This window comes from Sinohyriopsis cumingii, chromosome 11 (genome assembly GCF_028554795.1).
Source record: "Sinohyriopsis cumingii isolate HCF-2022 chromosome 11, ASM2855479v2, whole genome shotgun sequence".
NCBI lineage: Eukaryota > Metazoa > Mollusca > Bivalvia > Unionida > Unionidae > Sinohyriopsis > Sinohyriopsis cumingii.
In genome coordinates, this window is record NC_142971.1 from 47201186 (window position 1) to 47216230 (window position 15045).

Here is a 15045-nt window from a genome sequence, read left to right on the forward strand (position 1 = left end):
TTCCATGTTGAAATTGACTTAAAATGCAGATTCAGGACATTATTGTTGTTGTTATTATTATTATTATTATTATTCGTCTTTCTGTCCTATCATTTGGTTAAAATAAGCGACACCGGCCTATAAGCTAACTTTAAAGATAGGGTCTTATCAGATTTGCAAAGGATCTCTTCTTGCAACTTGGAGAAGTTAACGTTGTGGAAATACAGAAAGTGGAAGCATGGAATATCTATCTAAACTTACTGTAATCAAAACAGAATTTTATAACCCAATTTATTTTGCCAATGGCCCATATTTACAGTATTCGCTACAGGATGCCAATTTTCCCACTGGCAGACTGAGGCCCTGCTGTAAAAGAAATCAATCAATCAATAAATTAATATAAAAAATTCTCACAATTCATACATTCCATATTTATCAATCAATTAGTGAATAAGAAATACCACAAATAAGTAGCCAAAATGAAAGACATTGATCGCATATTTTGCAACTCTGCGCAAGAGACTACACCAGGAATATATGAGAAGAAACTTGAAGGAAGTATTTCGACGTGAAAGGAGGCAGCTTGTTGTGGTAGTAAAAGTAGAGGAAACTGGATAAATTGAACCGAATTTGTTAATAAGAAATACTGGTCATCTATGATCGCATATTCCAGTAGTAAGGATCGAAACCAAGAGCAGAGAAGTGCAAAGCAACATTTGCTATATTCAGGTCCTATGCTTGATTTTTTTAGGATCCGAATTATTGAAGAAAGTTAAGGAAAAAGAGAAAATGAAAGTCGAGAAATTGCTCTATTTATTATTTATATTGAAGAAAGTAAATTTAGTTACAATAAAAGAAAGAAAGAAAAACTTCAACTGTTTTTAGTTATAAAAGAAAAAAAAAAAAAAAAGAGTCTACAGCACCCGGTATTCCCAGGCGGTCACCCATCCAAGTACTAACCGGGCCCGACGTTGCTTAACTTCGGTGATCGGACGAGAACCGGTTTTTTTTTTTTTTTTCTTTCTTTATTTAAAAAAGCTTTGTACAGTATATAAGTTAAAAATATACAGTCAGTATGTACATAGTAGTTTGTAATGCTATATTACAAAACAATGATTCTATAATAGTATTTTGTTAAGCTATATTACAGAACAATGATTCTAAAATTTTTTTTGTAATGCTATAGTACAAAACAATGATTCTACAATGTAATAAACACTTTATCCTCTTCTATTCTCATTAAAGGATTATCTTTTACAAAATACTTCGTAATCAAAGTCTGATTTTTGTCTTTGTAATGTTGATATGCATATAATATATATTTTCTAGTCAAATATTGGAACAATCTTTCGATGTCTATTTGTTTCCCTAATAAAGACATAATGTTTCTTCTTTTGTAAATGCACAATCGAGCAATGCTCAGAATGTAGTTCAAAAAATAACTATTTACTGATTTTGTTTCTTTGTTATATCCTATCATGAGCATTTGTTCAAAAGAAGTGCTATTGAGAACACCAACTCTACAATTTTTAAAAAGAATCTCAACTATATATACAATATAATTCTTAAAAGAGCTTAATTCAGGACATTTCAAAAACATGTGAAATAAATCCTCTGTTTCCAACTGGCACACTGGACATAAGTCATTATCAATTTTGCCATAGTATTTTAGTCTCTCTTTTGTAAATATTCGATTGTGCATTATTCTGTAATCCAAATCTATACAATCTGGGGTCTTGAAAGGTAGGTGTATCAATTTCCAGTATTTATGCTTTTCCAAACTAAAGATCTTACTCCAAAAGGAAACAGAAGCTGGTTCTTGAAAAATCAACGTACATAAAAGCTTGTAAAATAGTTGTGTTGTACATAAACAGAGGTCATATAATTTTGTATCAACTCTGAGAAACATATTATTTCTCCCATTGGTTACAGTGGGTTTTGACTCTGTTGCAACAATATTTCTCCAGCCTAATGGTATACTTTCTATTATGCAATTATAGTCTTTTTTTATCTTATCTGTTTTGATCTCAGAATTTGATTTGTATATCATTTCTTGAATAGCTCTATAAGGTAGTATTCCAGGTACAAATTCATATGTAATATCCTGAACACGAACAATTCCTGCTTCTATAAATTCTGCGAAAAACAACGTTTTACCAGCACATGTAATATTAGGATTTAAAAAGAGAGGTTGTTCAAAAACATTCCTCACATCAATATTTGTATCGATATTATTTCTAAGTTTTTCCCATGCATGAAACATTTCTCTGTAAAATATAGGTAGGGTATTCAATTGTTGCTTATTTAAAGACATGAGAAACAACTCTTTGGTCAACCTCATGTTCAGGACAGTAGATAAAAAGTGATCAAAGGTATTTTTCCACATAGCAGGGCAATTCACATCAAAGTATCTTTTTAAAAATTTTAGTCTGAATGCATACATTTTCATCTTTATATCAGTTAACTGTAGTCCGCCATTTCGCTTATCACCAATTATTGTATAATAGTGAACCAAATGGGACTTTCCTGACCAGATAAATCTGAGAAATAATTGCTTCAATTCATCAGCAATCATATCAGGAAGAGGCTGAACTGACACTATGTACAATACTCTAGAAACTAATAAGTTATTAACAACTGTTACTTTTCCTTGTATTGTCAAATATCTCTGTGACCACAGTTGCAATAAGTTTTTAATTTTAGACAATCTATCATTCCAGTTCAGTTGCTCACATAACTTTGCACATTTTCCCACATAAGCTCCCAAAATTAAGATGACTTGATCACACATTTGAATTTGTAATTGTTTGCAATAATCATCAGTAAGTTTACCAGATCCAATACACAGAAGTTCTGTCTTTTCCTTGTTCACCTTTGCACCAGATCCTTTACAATACAAGTCAAGTACATTAAAAGATTGATTAATGGATTGTGTGTCCGCTAATGTCAAGGTTGTATCATCTGCATGTTGAAAAACTTTACTTGTATTACTAGACAGTGGGAGTGGAATACCTTTGATAGTGGGATTTGCTTTGATAGCGAGTCCTAAGGGTTCTGCTGCTAATACATATAACATTGCTGATATAGGACAACCTTGTCTGACTGAATTTTTAATTAAAAAGGGTTTCGTTAGATGACCATTGCATTTAACACTACTTTTAATTTCATTATAAAATATCTTTATCCACTGAATAAAATTGTCACCAAAACCGAACTTTCGTAAAACAGAAATCAAATATGAGTGGCAAACTCTGTCAAACGCTTTTTCTTGATCAATTTTTAAGATATATCCCTCAAGATTGTCTCTCTCAACCATATCTATAATATCTCTTACAGTGACTATAGTATCAGCAATATCTCTCCCAACTATACAACATGTCTGAGTTTGAGAAATAATTTTGGGTAATACCATTTTTAAACGTGTAGACAAAATCCTTGCCAAAATTTTATAATCTACATTAAGTAAACTGATAGGACGCCAATTTTGCAATCTTCTATTATCCCCCTTATTTTTATAAATAAGTGATATAACCCCAAATCTCATTGATCTCGACATAATATTGTCATTCTTAACACTCTGAAAGATGTGCAACAGAATATCATATATACAATCATAAAATTTACAATACCACTCTACTGTCAATCCGTCCGGGCCGGGGCTTTTATTTTTAGCCATCCCTTTTATAGCTGTATGTATTTCATCAACTGTTATTATGGCATCACACATATCTTTATCCTCATCAGATACAGAACAGTTTACAAAATTTAAAAGTGAATCAGTACAATTATCATCAACAGTTACCGAAGAATATAAATGACTATAAAACTGATGTATTTCATCTAAGATTCCGCTTGTATTTGAAATAATTACACCATCATCATCAATCAATTCATTGATTACATTTTTGTTGTGTCGATATTTCTCAAGATTTAGAAAATATTTAGTATTTCTATCGCTTTCAATTGCCCATTTGGCCTTAGATCTGAATATAGCACCCCGACAAAAATCAGTTTCATAGTCACTTAGCTGATGTTTTAGTTCTTCATATTTGTTAATGTCATATGGTTCTTTATTTGCGACTTTTTCTGAAAATGATTTTAATTTATTTTGCAATGTAAAGTATTCTTGTAATCTTTCCTTATTTCTTCTTGTACAGTATACTTGGGAAAATTTTTTAATTTTGTATTTTACATTATCCCACCAAATGAGTGGTTCACTGAAATACATTTCGTCAGTTTTTCCCTCGGTAAGAATTGATTTCACTCTTTGTACATATTTTTCCTCAAAAAGAACATTGTTATTTAATATCCATAATCCGGGCCCTGTTTCCACTTTGCAGGTATTTAGTTTAAGGTATACAAAAGAATGATCACTAAAGGATGTATCTGCATAATAAATATTTTGCACATTGGAGTGCAATTTTGAGGAAATCAAAAAATAATCTATTCTACTCTGCTTCATTTCGCCTAGTACAACTTGTTTTCTGGAGAAACTACGAGTACTAGGATTTCGTGATCTCCATAAATCGGTAATATTCCTATCATGAATAATTTTATAAAGTTCACGCACTGCTACATCATCAATATGTAAGGCTTTGTTATGTCGATCAATACCTGCTAAAGTTGTATTAAAATCACCAGCCAGGATAGTGCTATCACTAGTACTGTTATGTAAATATGTATTTAGCTTCATGAAAAAGTTAAACCTTTCCTTCACAACATTTGGAGCATAAATATTGATTAAATCAATCACTTTATCATCAATAGCTATTTTAAGATGTAAAATCCTACCCTTTTCAATCATTTCTTGTGTCACCTGATTTCTCAATTCTCTCACTACTAAAACAGCAACACCTGCCCTCCTATTGTCAGCATTACTATAAAATATGTCACCATTCCAAATCTCATTTTCTCTAATACTTTCAACAAACTCATCATCCCAAAAGGTTTCTTGCAATAATAAAATATGGCCTCTTTTCTCTTTAAATATTTCTAAAACAGACTTTAGTTTATTCAAATTACGCAAGCCATTTACATTTAGAGATACAATATTTAAAGCCATGATTATGATGAGTGTATTGAAAGTATTAAAAAATGTTGAGTGTTTGATCATTTCTTCATAGGTGTTCGTCGCATGCTATTCATCTTCATATTAGGTACTGGATTAAACCTTCTCCTTCTCCTTTGTACTACTTTGAAATTTTCGATATTAGTACCGTTTTCTTGACATGTACGTGATTCGTTTGATCTTTCAACAACGTCTGCAGCCATCTTCCTGTCATCATCTGAATCTGTCCCCGATCCATCTCCAATTGTATGATTGTTGTTTACTTCCTCAGATTCTATTTCTACATTGGTCATATCAACTCCAATTCTTTCTTTTTCTTCCCCACTTTCTCCACTCTCATTATCTTTTTTTGCATTCTCAATTTCTTCTTTATCATCTTCGTCACTCTGTAACTCCAATATGTCTTCCCTCATATCATCATCAACTTGCGAATGAATGCCTGCAATGGCCTCTCTGTAACACATACATGTTTGCGCCTCTTTGTGGCATTTGTCGCATATCCTGCATGTACACATAAGAGGAAAACTTCCACAACTTTCACATCTTTGCCTTGTGCAATTTTTTGCTACATGGCCTTGCTCCCCACACTTGTAGCATACAAAATCAGGGCAGTCTTTTATAACATGTCCCGGATCAAGACATCTAGAACATACCTTAACTTGATTATTGTGTAATACTCTAAAGTATTGTTGACCATTGACAGTCTGAAATTTCAGACTGTAAGGCAAGGATTTTACCTGCTGTGGAAATTTACATTTGACATAACGAGTCCCATCAGCTACACTAGTTCCAGGATAATATCTGCGTTGAATGGGAGAAAGAAGTTCTACTCCGTATTCACCGAGCTTCATACTTATATCATCATCTGTGATGTATGCTGGTAAATGAAGAATTGACACAATAATAGTGTCTGAATATAAAAGAGTACAATCAAAGTGTTCACTTCCAATATCAATTCCACACAAGGTATTATATGCTACTTCCTTACTCGGTAGTGTGACCTCATACAAATTTGCACCTTTGGGCACAACTGCATAGACCGACATATCTCCGGTTAATTCTTCTACACTTCTAACAATATCACTTGCCTTTATTTTCTTCACATCCTTTACATCAATCACCACGGTACATTCTTTCCCAAAACGACGAGAAGCTCCTGTCTGTCTATCGATGTTACTCGACATGCCATTCTTATTGTTAGCTATTCCACTGGTGTCATTAGAGTGTGAGTCAGCTCCTTGTGCTGCACGTGCAGCACGACCAGGCTTTGTATTCATTGTCACAGAAAATAATATTTTGTGTGGTGGATAGAGTTATCCACACACTCAAAATATATCTCACTTATATATGAATGCGATCAAACAAATCTTATCAACGTACCTGTAACAAATTAAAACAGCAAAAATGTCTATTAAAGGAAAAAAACTTGAAAATTCACGGAGCGATCATCAAACGTGTTTTCCTTCTGATGTCATAACCGGAAGTCCGCATAATTTAGAGTCTGTTTAAACCATTCCGAACACGCCATCTCTCTCCCTCCCTCTCTCTCTCATATATATATATATATATATATATATATATATATATATATATATATATATATATATATATATATATATATATATATATATATACACATGAAAGAAATAGTATTTTCAATCTTTCTGATCTGTACTGATATTCTGGTTGAATTCTAAAAGTAAATTTAAATATATATAAGGAGTTTGCAAATTTTATAAAAGTCAGCTTGCCTAGCAAGTAGCAGGACAATATGATACAATGTAGAATTTAAGAAAATGTCATTATATGTATTGAAACGTTTGTTTCCTTTGTATCTGTTGATACCTAAAAACCATATCCCAATAATTAAAATTATCTAAGACTATATGTAAATAATACACGTATGTATGTACGTTTCTATGTATGTATGTATGTACACACACAAACGTATACATATATATATATATATATATATATATATATATATATATATATATATATATATATATATATATATATATATCACAAATGACACACACATATCTTAAAACACCCTCAGGGACCCAGGATATATATGATCCGTTTTTACGAGATAAACTTGGTATAATTCAGTATGGTATAATTATCGAGTAAGATCAGTAGAGTTTTTGCCCTTGTTTGCAATCGTTATAGGATAACGCGTTAAAAATGAAATTACACAGAAGTACAATTAATGTTAATAGCTGATAAAGTTATGCGAGCTTTGTTGCATACTCTCTCTCTCTCTCTCTCTCTCTCTCTCTCTCTCTCTCTCTCTCTCTCTCTCTCTCTCGTGTGTCAGTATGATAAAGCAAGAAGAAAAAGGAAGAACAGTAAAGAACATATATAAAAAGGTTTATTGAAACAGCGTCTCATCGTGGTGTGGGCACCACGATGCATAGGGATAAATAAAAAAGCGAGTATTCCATTACTTTTCACTTCATTTGATATGCATCCATGTGACACAGAACGCTCTCGGTGAGTACAGGGAATCAGATGTACGTCACTGTGCGGGACTAGGTATAAAACATTTCTTGTATTTTTAATTGTAAATTTTTCGGGCATTTAAGTAGAAATTAAATTATTTCAGTTCTAGTGAGAACAACATTTCGACTGTAAAACATAATTTGTTGTCTTGATGCGTTTTCAAGACTCTTGGGCTGATTAGTCACACATCTCTTCAACGTTTCCGATGTACAAATGTTTGTGTGCAGTATAATATTAGTAACTAAAGTGTATACTGATTCAAAGTTCTAATCCAAAAGAAGCAAAACTGGCCTCAGATACTCATATTTGTCACTCATCCATTTTCTGACCCAGATAAGGGGAGAATTCCACGTTGAAATTGACTTAAAATGCAGGTTCAGGACATTATTGTTGTTGTTATTATTATTATTATTATTATTCCTCTTTCTGTCCTATCATTTGGTTAAAATAAGCGACACCGGCCTATAAGCTAACTTTAAAAATAGGATCTTATCAGATTTGCAAAGGATATCTTCTTGCAACTTGGAGAAGTTAACGTTGTGGAAATACAGAAAGTGGAAGCATGGAATATCTATCTAAACTTACTGTAATCAAAACAGAATTTTATAACCCAATTTATTTTGCCAATGGCCCATATTTGAAGTATTCGCTACAGGATGCCAATTTTCCCACTGGCAGACTGAGGTCCTGTTGTACAAGAAATCAATCAATCAATAAATTAATTAAAAAAATTCTCACAATTCATACATTCCATATTTATCAATCAATTAGTTTATAAGAAATACCACAAATAAGTATGCAAAATGAAAGACACTGATGGCATATTTTGCAACTCTTCGCTAGAGACTACACCAGGAATATATGAGAAGAAACTTGAAGGAAGTATTTCGAGGTGAAAGGAGGCAGCTTGTTGTGGTAGTAAAAGTAGAGGAAACTGGATAAATTGAACCGAATTTGTTAATAAGAAATACTGGTCATCTATGATCGCATATTCCAGTAGTAAGGATCGAAACCAAGAGCAGAGAAGTGCGAAGCAACATTTGCTATATTCAGGTCCTATACTTGATTTTTTTAGGATCCGAATTATTGAAGAAAGTTAAGGAAAAAGAGAAAATGAAAGTCTAGAAATTGCTCTATTTATTATTTATATTGAAGAAAGTAAATTTAGTTACAATAAAAGAAAGAAAGAAAAACTTCAACTGTTTTTAGTTATAAAAGAAAAAAAAAATTAGAGTCTACAGCACCCGGTATTCCCAGGCGGTCACCCATCCAAGTACTAACCGGGCCCGACGTTGCTTAACTTCGGTGATCGGACGAGAACCGGTGCTTTCAACGTGGTATGGCCGTAGACACAAGTGTGTGTAAATTTAAGACTTATATTCGCTACTCTCTTCACCGTTTCCGATGTACAGACGTTTACGTTTATGTGCCGTGTAAAATTAGTAATTAAAGTGTACTGATTAAAACTTATATAGATAAAACTGCCTTCATACATTATTCAGATTTGTCGTTCAGGCATTTTCGGACTCGGACATTAGTTGCTTAACCGCAGGTTTACACCTTCAAATGGACTTAAATAACAATGCATTTAAACGAAGAATCAGTTCATTTTTGTTGTTTTTGGGCATTATCATTATTATTATTATTATTTATCTTGTATCAACTGACTAATTCAATAGGTAAATAATCGACATCAGCCTATGAGCTACCTTTAAAGACGGACTCGAATCTGATTTGAAACGGATATCGTCTTGCAGCTCGGAAACGTTAAAGTTGTGGAAACACAGAAAGTGCAAGGAAGTGGAAGCAGGGAACATCCATCCAAACTTACTGTAATCAAAACAGAGATTTATACACCAATTTATTTTGTCAATGACCCATATTCGAAGTATTCGCTAAGGGATGCTAAGTTTCACACTGATAGACTGGTGCCCTGCTAAAAAACAGGTAAATAAAATAATTAAAAATAATACATTCCAAATATATCTATCAATTAGTGAATAAGAAATACCACAGACAAGTATCCAAAATGAAAGACATCGATTGCATACGTTGCAATTATTCGCTACATGCTGAATCCGAAATATCAGAAGAAATTTGGAGGATCTGGACGGCATACGAGGCGGCCCATTTCGATCCTGGAGGTAGAGGAAACTGAAAAATTTGCACCAGATTTGTGAACAAAAGAAATATTGGCCATATATGATCGCATATCATCACAGTGAGGATGGAACCCAAAAAAAAATTAAAAAATGCCTACAACACCCGGTATTCCCAGGCGGTCACCCATCCAAGTACTAACCGGGCCCGACGTTGCTTAACTTCGGTGATCGGACGAGAACCGGTGTTTTCAACGTGGTATGGCCGTAGACATTTGTACGTACAAATTTAAGACTAATATAGGTTGTCTCTTCGTCGTTACATACACTACACACATACATATATTAGACACACACACAGATATATATATATATATATATATATATATATATATATATATATATATATATATATATATATATATATATATATATATATATATATATATATTAGAGACAGGGGAGAGCTCATCTTACGACAATACATCCCTTCAGTTTCAATCTGTAAGGAAGCAAGAGCTTATTTGATCGCCGATGTCACTGACATGTAGGTTGCCATATTTGTGCAGTCATTTGAATAGTAATACAATGGCGAGTTCCGTGTCAAATTTCATCAAGGTTGTCGTTTTCTTTCGTCAGTCAGCTTCATTAACGACAAATGATGTTATACTCGCAATTATTTCTGAGAAAATAAATCGTATTTCTCCCGATTTCATGCAGGTATATCTCGATGAAAGGTCGGTCAAGTTTGCATGGCAGGCTAGTAAGCACAGGGGCTCGCATCGTTGCTCACAATTAAACTGACAGTCATACATTTTATACTATATGTACGACTGATAGTTTCACTGTAAGCAATGATACGAGCCCCCTGTGGCTAGTAAGCAGCTACCCTATGCCGATACCGCATGGTGTCGGCGATTTCCAACGTTTTGATAAGCAAAACAAATATGTCCATACACCCCAATACAAATGTCCAAAGATCAAAAATCGCTATTTTGGGACTATTATGAATTCATTCAAGGACATTCTAAATTACATCATCGCCATACGTCAAGATTGTTAGCACATCAACACATTCAGAATTGGACTTCATTCAGAAAACCACTGGCATTCATTTGGAACACTACCCTTTTGGACTTGTCATAGAACATTTATGGACTATTTGTGATTTCATTCATAATGCTGAAAAGTATTTAAATTTTCACTTTGTATTCTTTATAAAAATAAATTAAGTCGGTTGATTTAGATTGGCTAAGATAGCATTAAGGTGTTTTTGTTTATATGAGCCAATATCACATTATTCTTTTCTTGGTTTAGATGGGCTAAGTTCACATTATGGTATATTGGTTTAGATGGGCTAAGTTCACATTAAGGTCTTTGGCTAAGTTTCCATTAAGATATTTGGTTTAGATTGGCTAAGTTTGCATTAAAGTGTATTGGCTTATATTGGCAAATTTCACATAGGAATTTGATTTAGATGGCCTAAGTTCACATTATAGTGTTCTGGCAAAAGACTGCTTGGTTTTGTTAGGCAATGAGAGTAGTCTTGCTCAATGGTACAATAAGGCAACCAGCTTGATAGAAATCTATCATGTTAACCATTGGACTGATGTACATTTTATCAGTGTAATTTAGAGTCTGTTTAAACCATTCCGAACACGCCATCTCTCTCCCTCCCTCTCTCTCTCATATATATATATATATATATATATATATATATATATATATATATATATATATATATATATATATATATATATATATATACATGAAAGAAATAGTATTTTCAATCTTTCTGATCTGTACTGATATTCTGGTTGAATTCTAAAAGTAAATTTAAATATATATAAGGAGTTTGCAAATTTTATAAAAGTCAGCTTGCCTAGCAAGTAGCAGGACAATATGATACAATGTAGAATTTAAGAAAATGTCATTATATGTATTGAAACGTTTGTTTCCTTTGTATCTGTTGATACCTAAAAACCATATCCCAATAATTAAAATTATCTAAGACTATATGTAAATAATACACGTATGTATGTACGTTTCTATGTATGTATGTATGTACACACACAAACGTATATATATATATATATATATATATATATATATATATATATATATATATATATATATATATATATATCACAAATGACACACACATATCTTAAAACACCCTCAGGGACCCAGGATATATATGATCCGTTTATACGAGATAAACTTGGTATAATTCAGTATGGTATAATTATCGAGTAAGATCAGTAGAGTTTTTGCCCTTGTTTGCAATCGTTATAGGATAACGCGTTAAAAATGAAATTACACAGAAGTACAATTAATGTTAATAGCTGATAAAGTTATGCGAGCTTTGTTGCATACTCTCTCTCTCTCTCTCTCTCTCTCTCTCTCGTGTGTCAGTATGATAAAGCAAGAAGAAAAAGGAAGAACAGTAAAGAACATATATAAAAAGGTTTATTGAAACAGCGTCTCATCGTGGTGTGGGCACCACGATGCATAGGGATAAATAAAAAAGCGAGTATTCCATTACTTTTCACTTCATTTGATATGCATCCATGTGACACAGAACGCTCTCGGTGAGTACAGGGAATCAGATGTACGTCACTGTGCGGGACTAGGTATAAAACATTTCTTGTATTTTTAATTGTAAATTTTTCGGGCATTTAAGTAGAAATTAAATTATTTCAGTTCTAGTGAGAACAACATTTCGACTGTAAAACATAATTTGTTGTCTTGATGCGTTTTCAAGACTCTTGGGCTGATTAGTCACACATCTCTTCAACGTTTCCGATGTACAAATGTTTGTGTGCAGTATAATATTAGTAACTAAAGTGTATACTGATTCAAAGTTCTAATCCAAAAGAAGCAAAACTGGCCTCAGATACTCATATTTGTCACTCATCCATTTTCTGACCCAGATAAGGGGAGAATTCCACGTTGAAATTGACTTAAAATGCAGGTTCAGGACATTATTGTTGTTGTTATTATTATTATTATTATTATTCCTCTTTCTGTCCTATCATTTGGTTAAAATAAGCGACACCGGCCTATAAGCTAACTTTAAAAATAGGATCTTATCAGATTTGCAAAGGATATCTTCTTGCAACTTGGAGAAGTTAACGTTGTGGAAATACAGAAAGTGGAAGCATGGAATATCTATCTAAACTTACTGTAATCAAAACAGAATTTTATAACCCAATTTATTTTGCCAATGGCCCATATTTGAAGTATTCGCTACAGGATGCCAATTTTCCCACTGGCAGACTGAGGTCCTGTTGTACAAGAAATCAATCAATCAATAAATTAATTAAAAAAATTCTCACAATTCATACATTCCATATTTATCAATCAATTAGTTTATAAGAAATACCACAAATAAGTATGCAAAATGAAAGACACTGATGGCATATTTTGCAACTCTTCGCTAGAGACTACACCAGGAATATATGAGAAGAAACTTGAAGGAAGTATTTCGAGGTGAAAGGAGGCAGCTTGTTGTGGTAGTAAAAGTAGAGGAAACTGGATAAATTGAACCGAATTTGTTAATAAGAAATACTGGTCATCTATGATCGCATATTCCAGTAGTAAGGATCGAAACCAAGAGCAGAGAAGTGCGAAGCAACATTTGCTATATTCAGGTCCTATACTTGATTTTTTTAGGATCCGAATTATTGAAGAAAGTTAAGGAAAAAGAGAAAATGAAAGTCTAGAAATTGCTCTATTTATTATTTATATTGAAGAAAGTAAATTTAGTTACAATAAAAGAAAGAAAGAAAAACTTCAACTGTTTTTAGTTATAAAAGAAAAAAAAAATTAGAGTCTACAGCACCCGGTATTCCCAGGCGGTCACCCATCCAAGTACTAACCGGGCCCGACGTTGCTTAACTTCGGTGATCGGACGAGAACCGGTGCTTTCAACGTGGTATGGCCGTAGACACAAGTGTGTGTAAATTTAAGACTTATATTCGCTACTCTCTTCACCGTTTCCGATGTACAGACGTTTACGTTTATGTGCCGTGTAAAATTAGTAATTAAAGTGTACTGATTAAAACTTATATAGATAAAACTGCCTTCATACATTATTCAGATTTGTCGTTCAGGCATTTTCGGACTCGGACATTAGTTGCTTAACCGCAGGTTTACACCTTCAAATGGACTTAAATAACAATGCATTTAAACGAAGAATCAGTTCATTTTTGTTGTTTTTGGGCATTATCATTATTATTATTATTATTTATCTTGTATCAACTGACTAATTCAATAGGTAAATAATCGACATCAGCCTATGAGCTACCTTTAAAGACGGACTCGAATCTGATTTGAAACGGATATCGTCTTGCAGCTCGGAAACGTTAAAGTTGTGGAAACACAGAAAGTGCAAGGAAGTGGAAGCAGGGAACATCCATCCAAACTTACTGTAATCAAAACAGAGATTTATACACCAATTTATTTTGTCAATGACCCATATTCGAAGTATTCGCTAAGGGATGCTAAGTTTCACACTGATAGACTGGTGCCCTGCTAAAAAACAGGTAAATAAAATAATTAAAAATAATACATTCCAAATATATCTATCAATTAGTGAATAAGAAATACCACAGACAAGTATCCAAAATGAAAGACATCGATTGCATACGTTGCAATTATTCGCTACATGCTGAATCCGAAATATCAGAAGAAATTTGGAGGATCTGGAGGGAATACGAGGCGGCCCATTTCGATCCTGGAGGTAGAGGAAACTGAAAAATTTGCACCAGATTTGTGAACAAAAGAAATATTGGCCATATATGATCGCATATCATCACAGTGAGGATGGAACCCAAAAAAAAATTAAAAAATGCCTACAACACCCGGTATTCCCAGGCGGTCACCCATCCAAGTACTAACCGGGCCCGACGTTGCTTAACTTCGGTGATCGGACGAGAACCGGTGTTTTCAACGTGGTATGGCCGTAGACATTTGTACGTACAAATTTAAGACTAATATAGGTTGTCTCTTCGTCGTTACATACACTACACACATACATATATTAGACACACACACAGATATATATATATATATATATATATATATATATATATATATATATATATATATATATATATATATATATATATATATATATATATATATATATTAGAGACAGGGGAGAGCTCATCTTACGACAATACATCCCTTCAGTTTCAATCTGTAAGGAAGCAAGAGCTTATTTGATCGCCGATGTCACTGACATGTAGGTTGCCATATTTGTGCAGTCATTTGAATAGTAATACAATGGCGAGTTCCGTGTCAAATTTCATCAAGGTTGTCGTTTTCTTTCGTCAGTCAGCTTCATTAACGACAAATGATGTTATACTCGCAATTATTTCTGAGAAAATA

At 33.1% G+C, this 15045-nt stretch overlaps 4 non-coding genes across 4 annotated transcripts; all 4 read right to left on the reverse strand.

Annotated features, from left to right (window-relative positions):
* Positions 1–8784: 8784 nt before the first annotated feature.
* Positions 8785–8903, reverse strand: LOC149788359 (5S ribosomal RNA). Its single transcript, XR_016424590.1, has one exon. It is a non-coding gene; the product is annotated as a 5S ribosomal RNA (ribosomal RNA).
* A 902-nt stretch (positions 8904–9805) lies between these two features.
* Positions 9806–9924, reverse strand: LOC149788360 (5S ribosomal RNA). Its single transcript, XR_016424725.1, has one exon. It is a non-coding gene; the product is annotated as a 5S ribosomal RNA (ribosomal RNA).
* A 3559-nt stretch (positions 9925–13483) lies between these two features.
* LOC149788361 (5S ribosomal RNA) lies at positions 13484–13602 on the reverse strand. Its single transcript, XR_016424591.1, has one exon. It is a non-coding gene; the product is annotated as a 5S ribosomal RNA (ribosomal RNA).
* A 902-nt stretch (positions 13603–14504) lies between these two features.
* Positions 14505–14623, reverse strand: LOC149788362 (5S ribosomal RNA). The gene has a single exon (XR_016424726.1). It is a non-coding gene; the product is annotated as a 5S ribosomal RNA (ribosomal RNA).
* Positions 14624–15045: the final 422 nt, after the last annotated feature.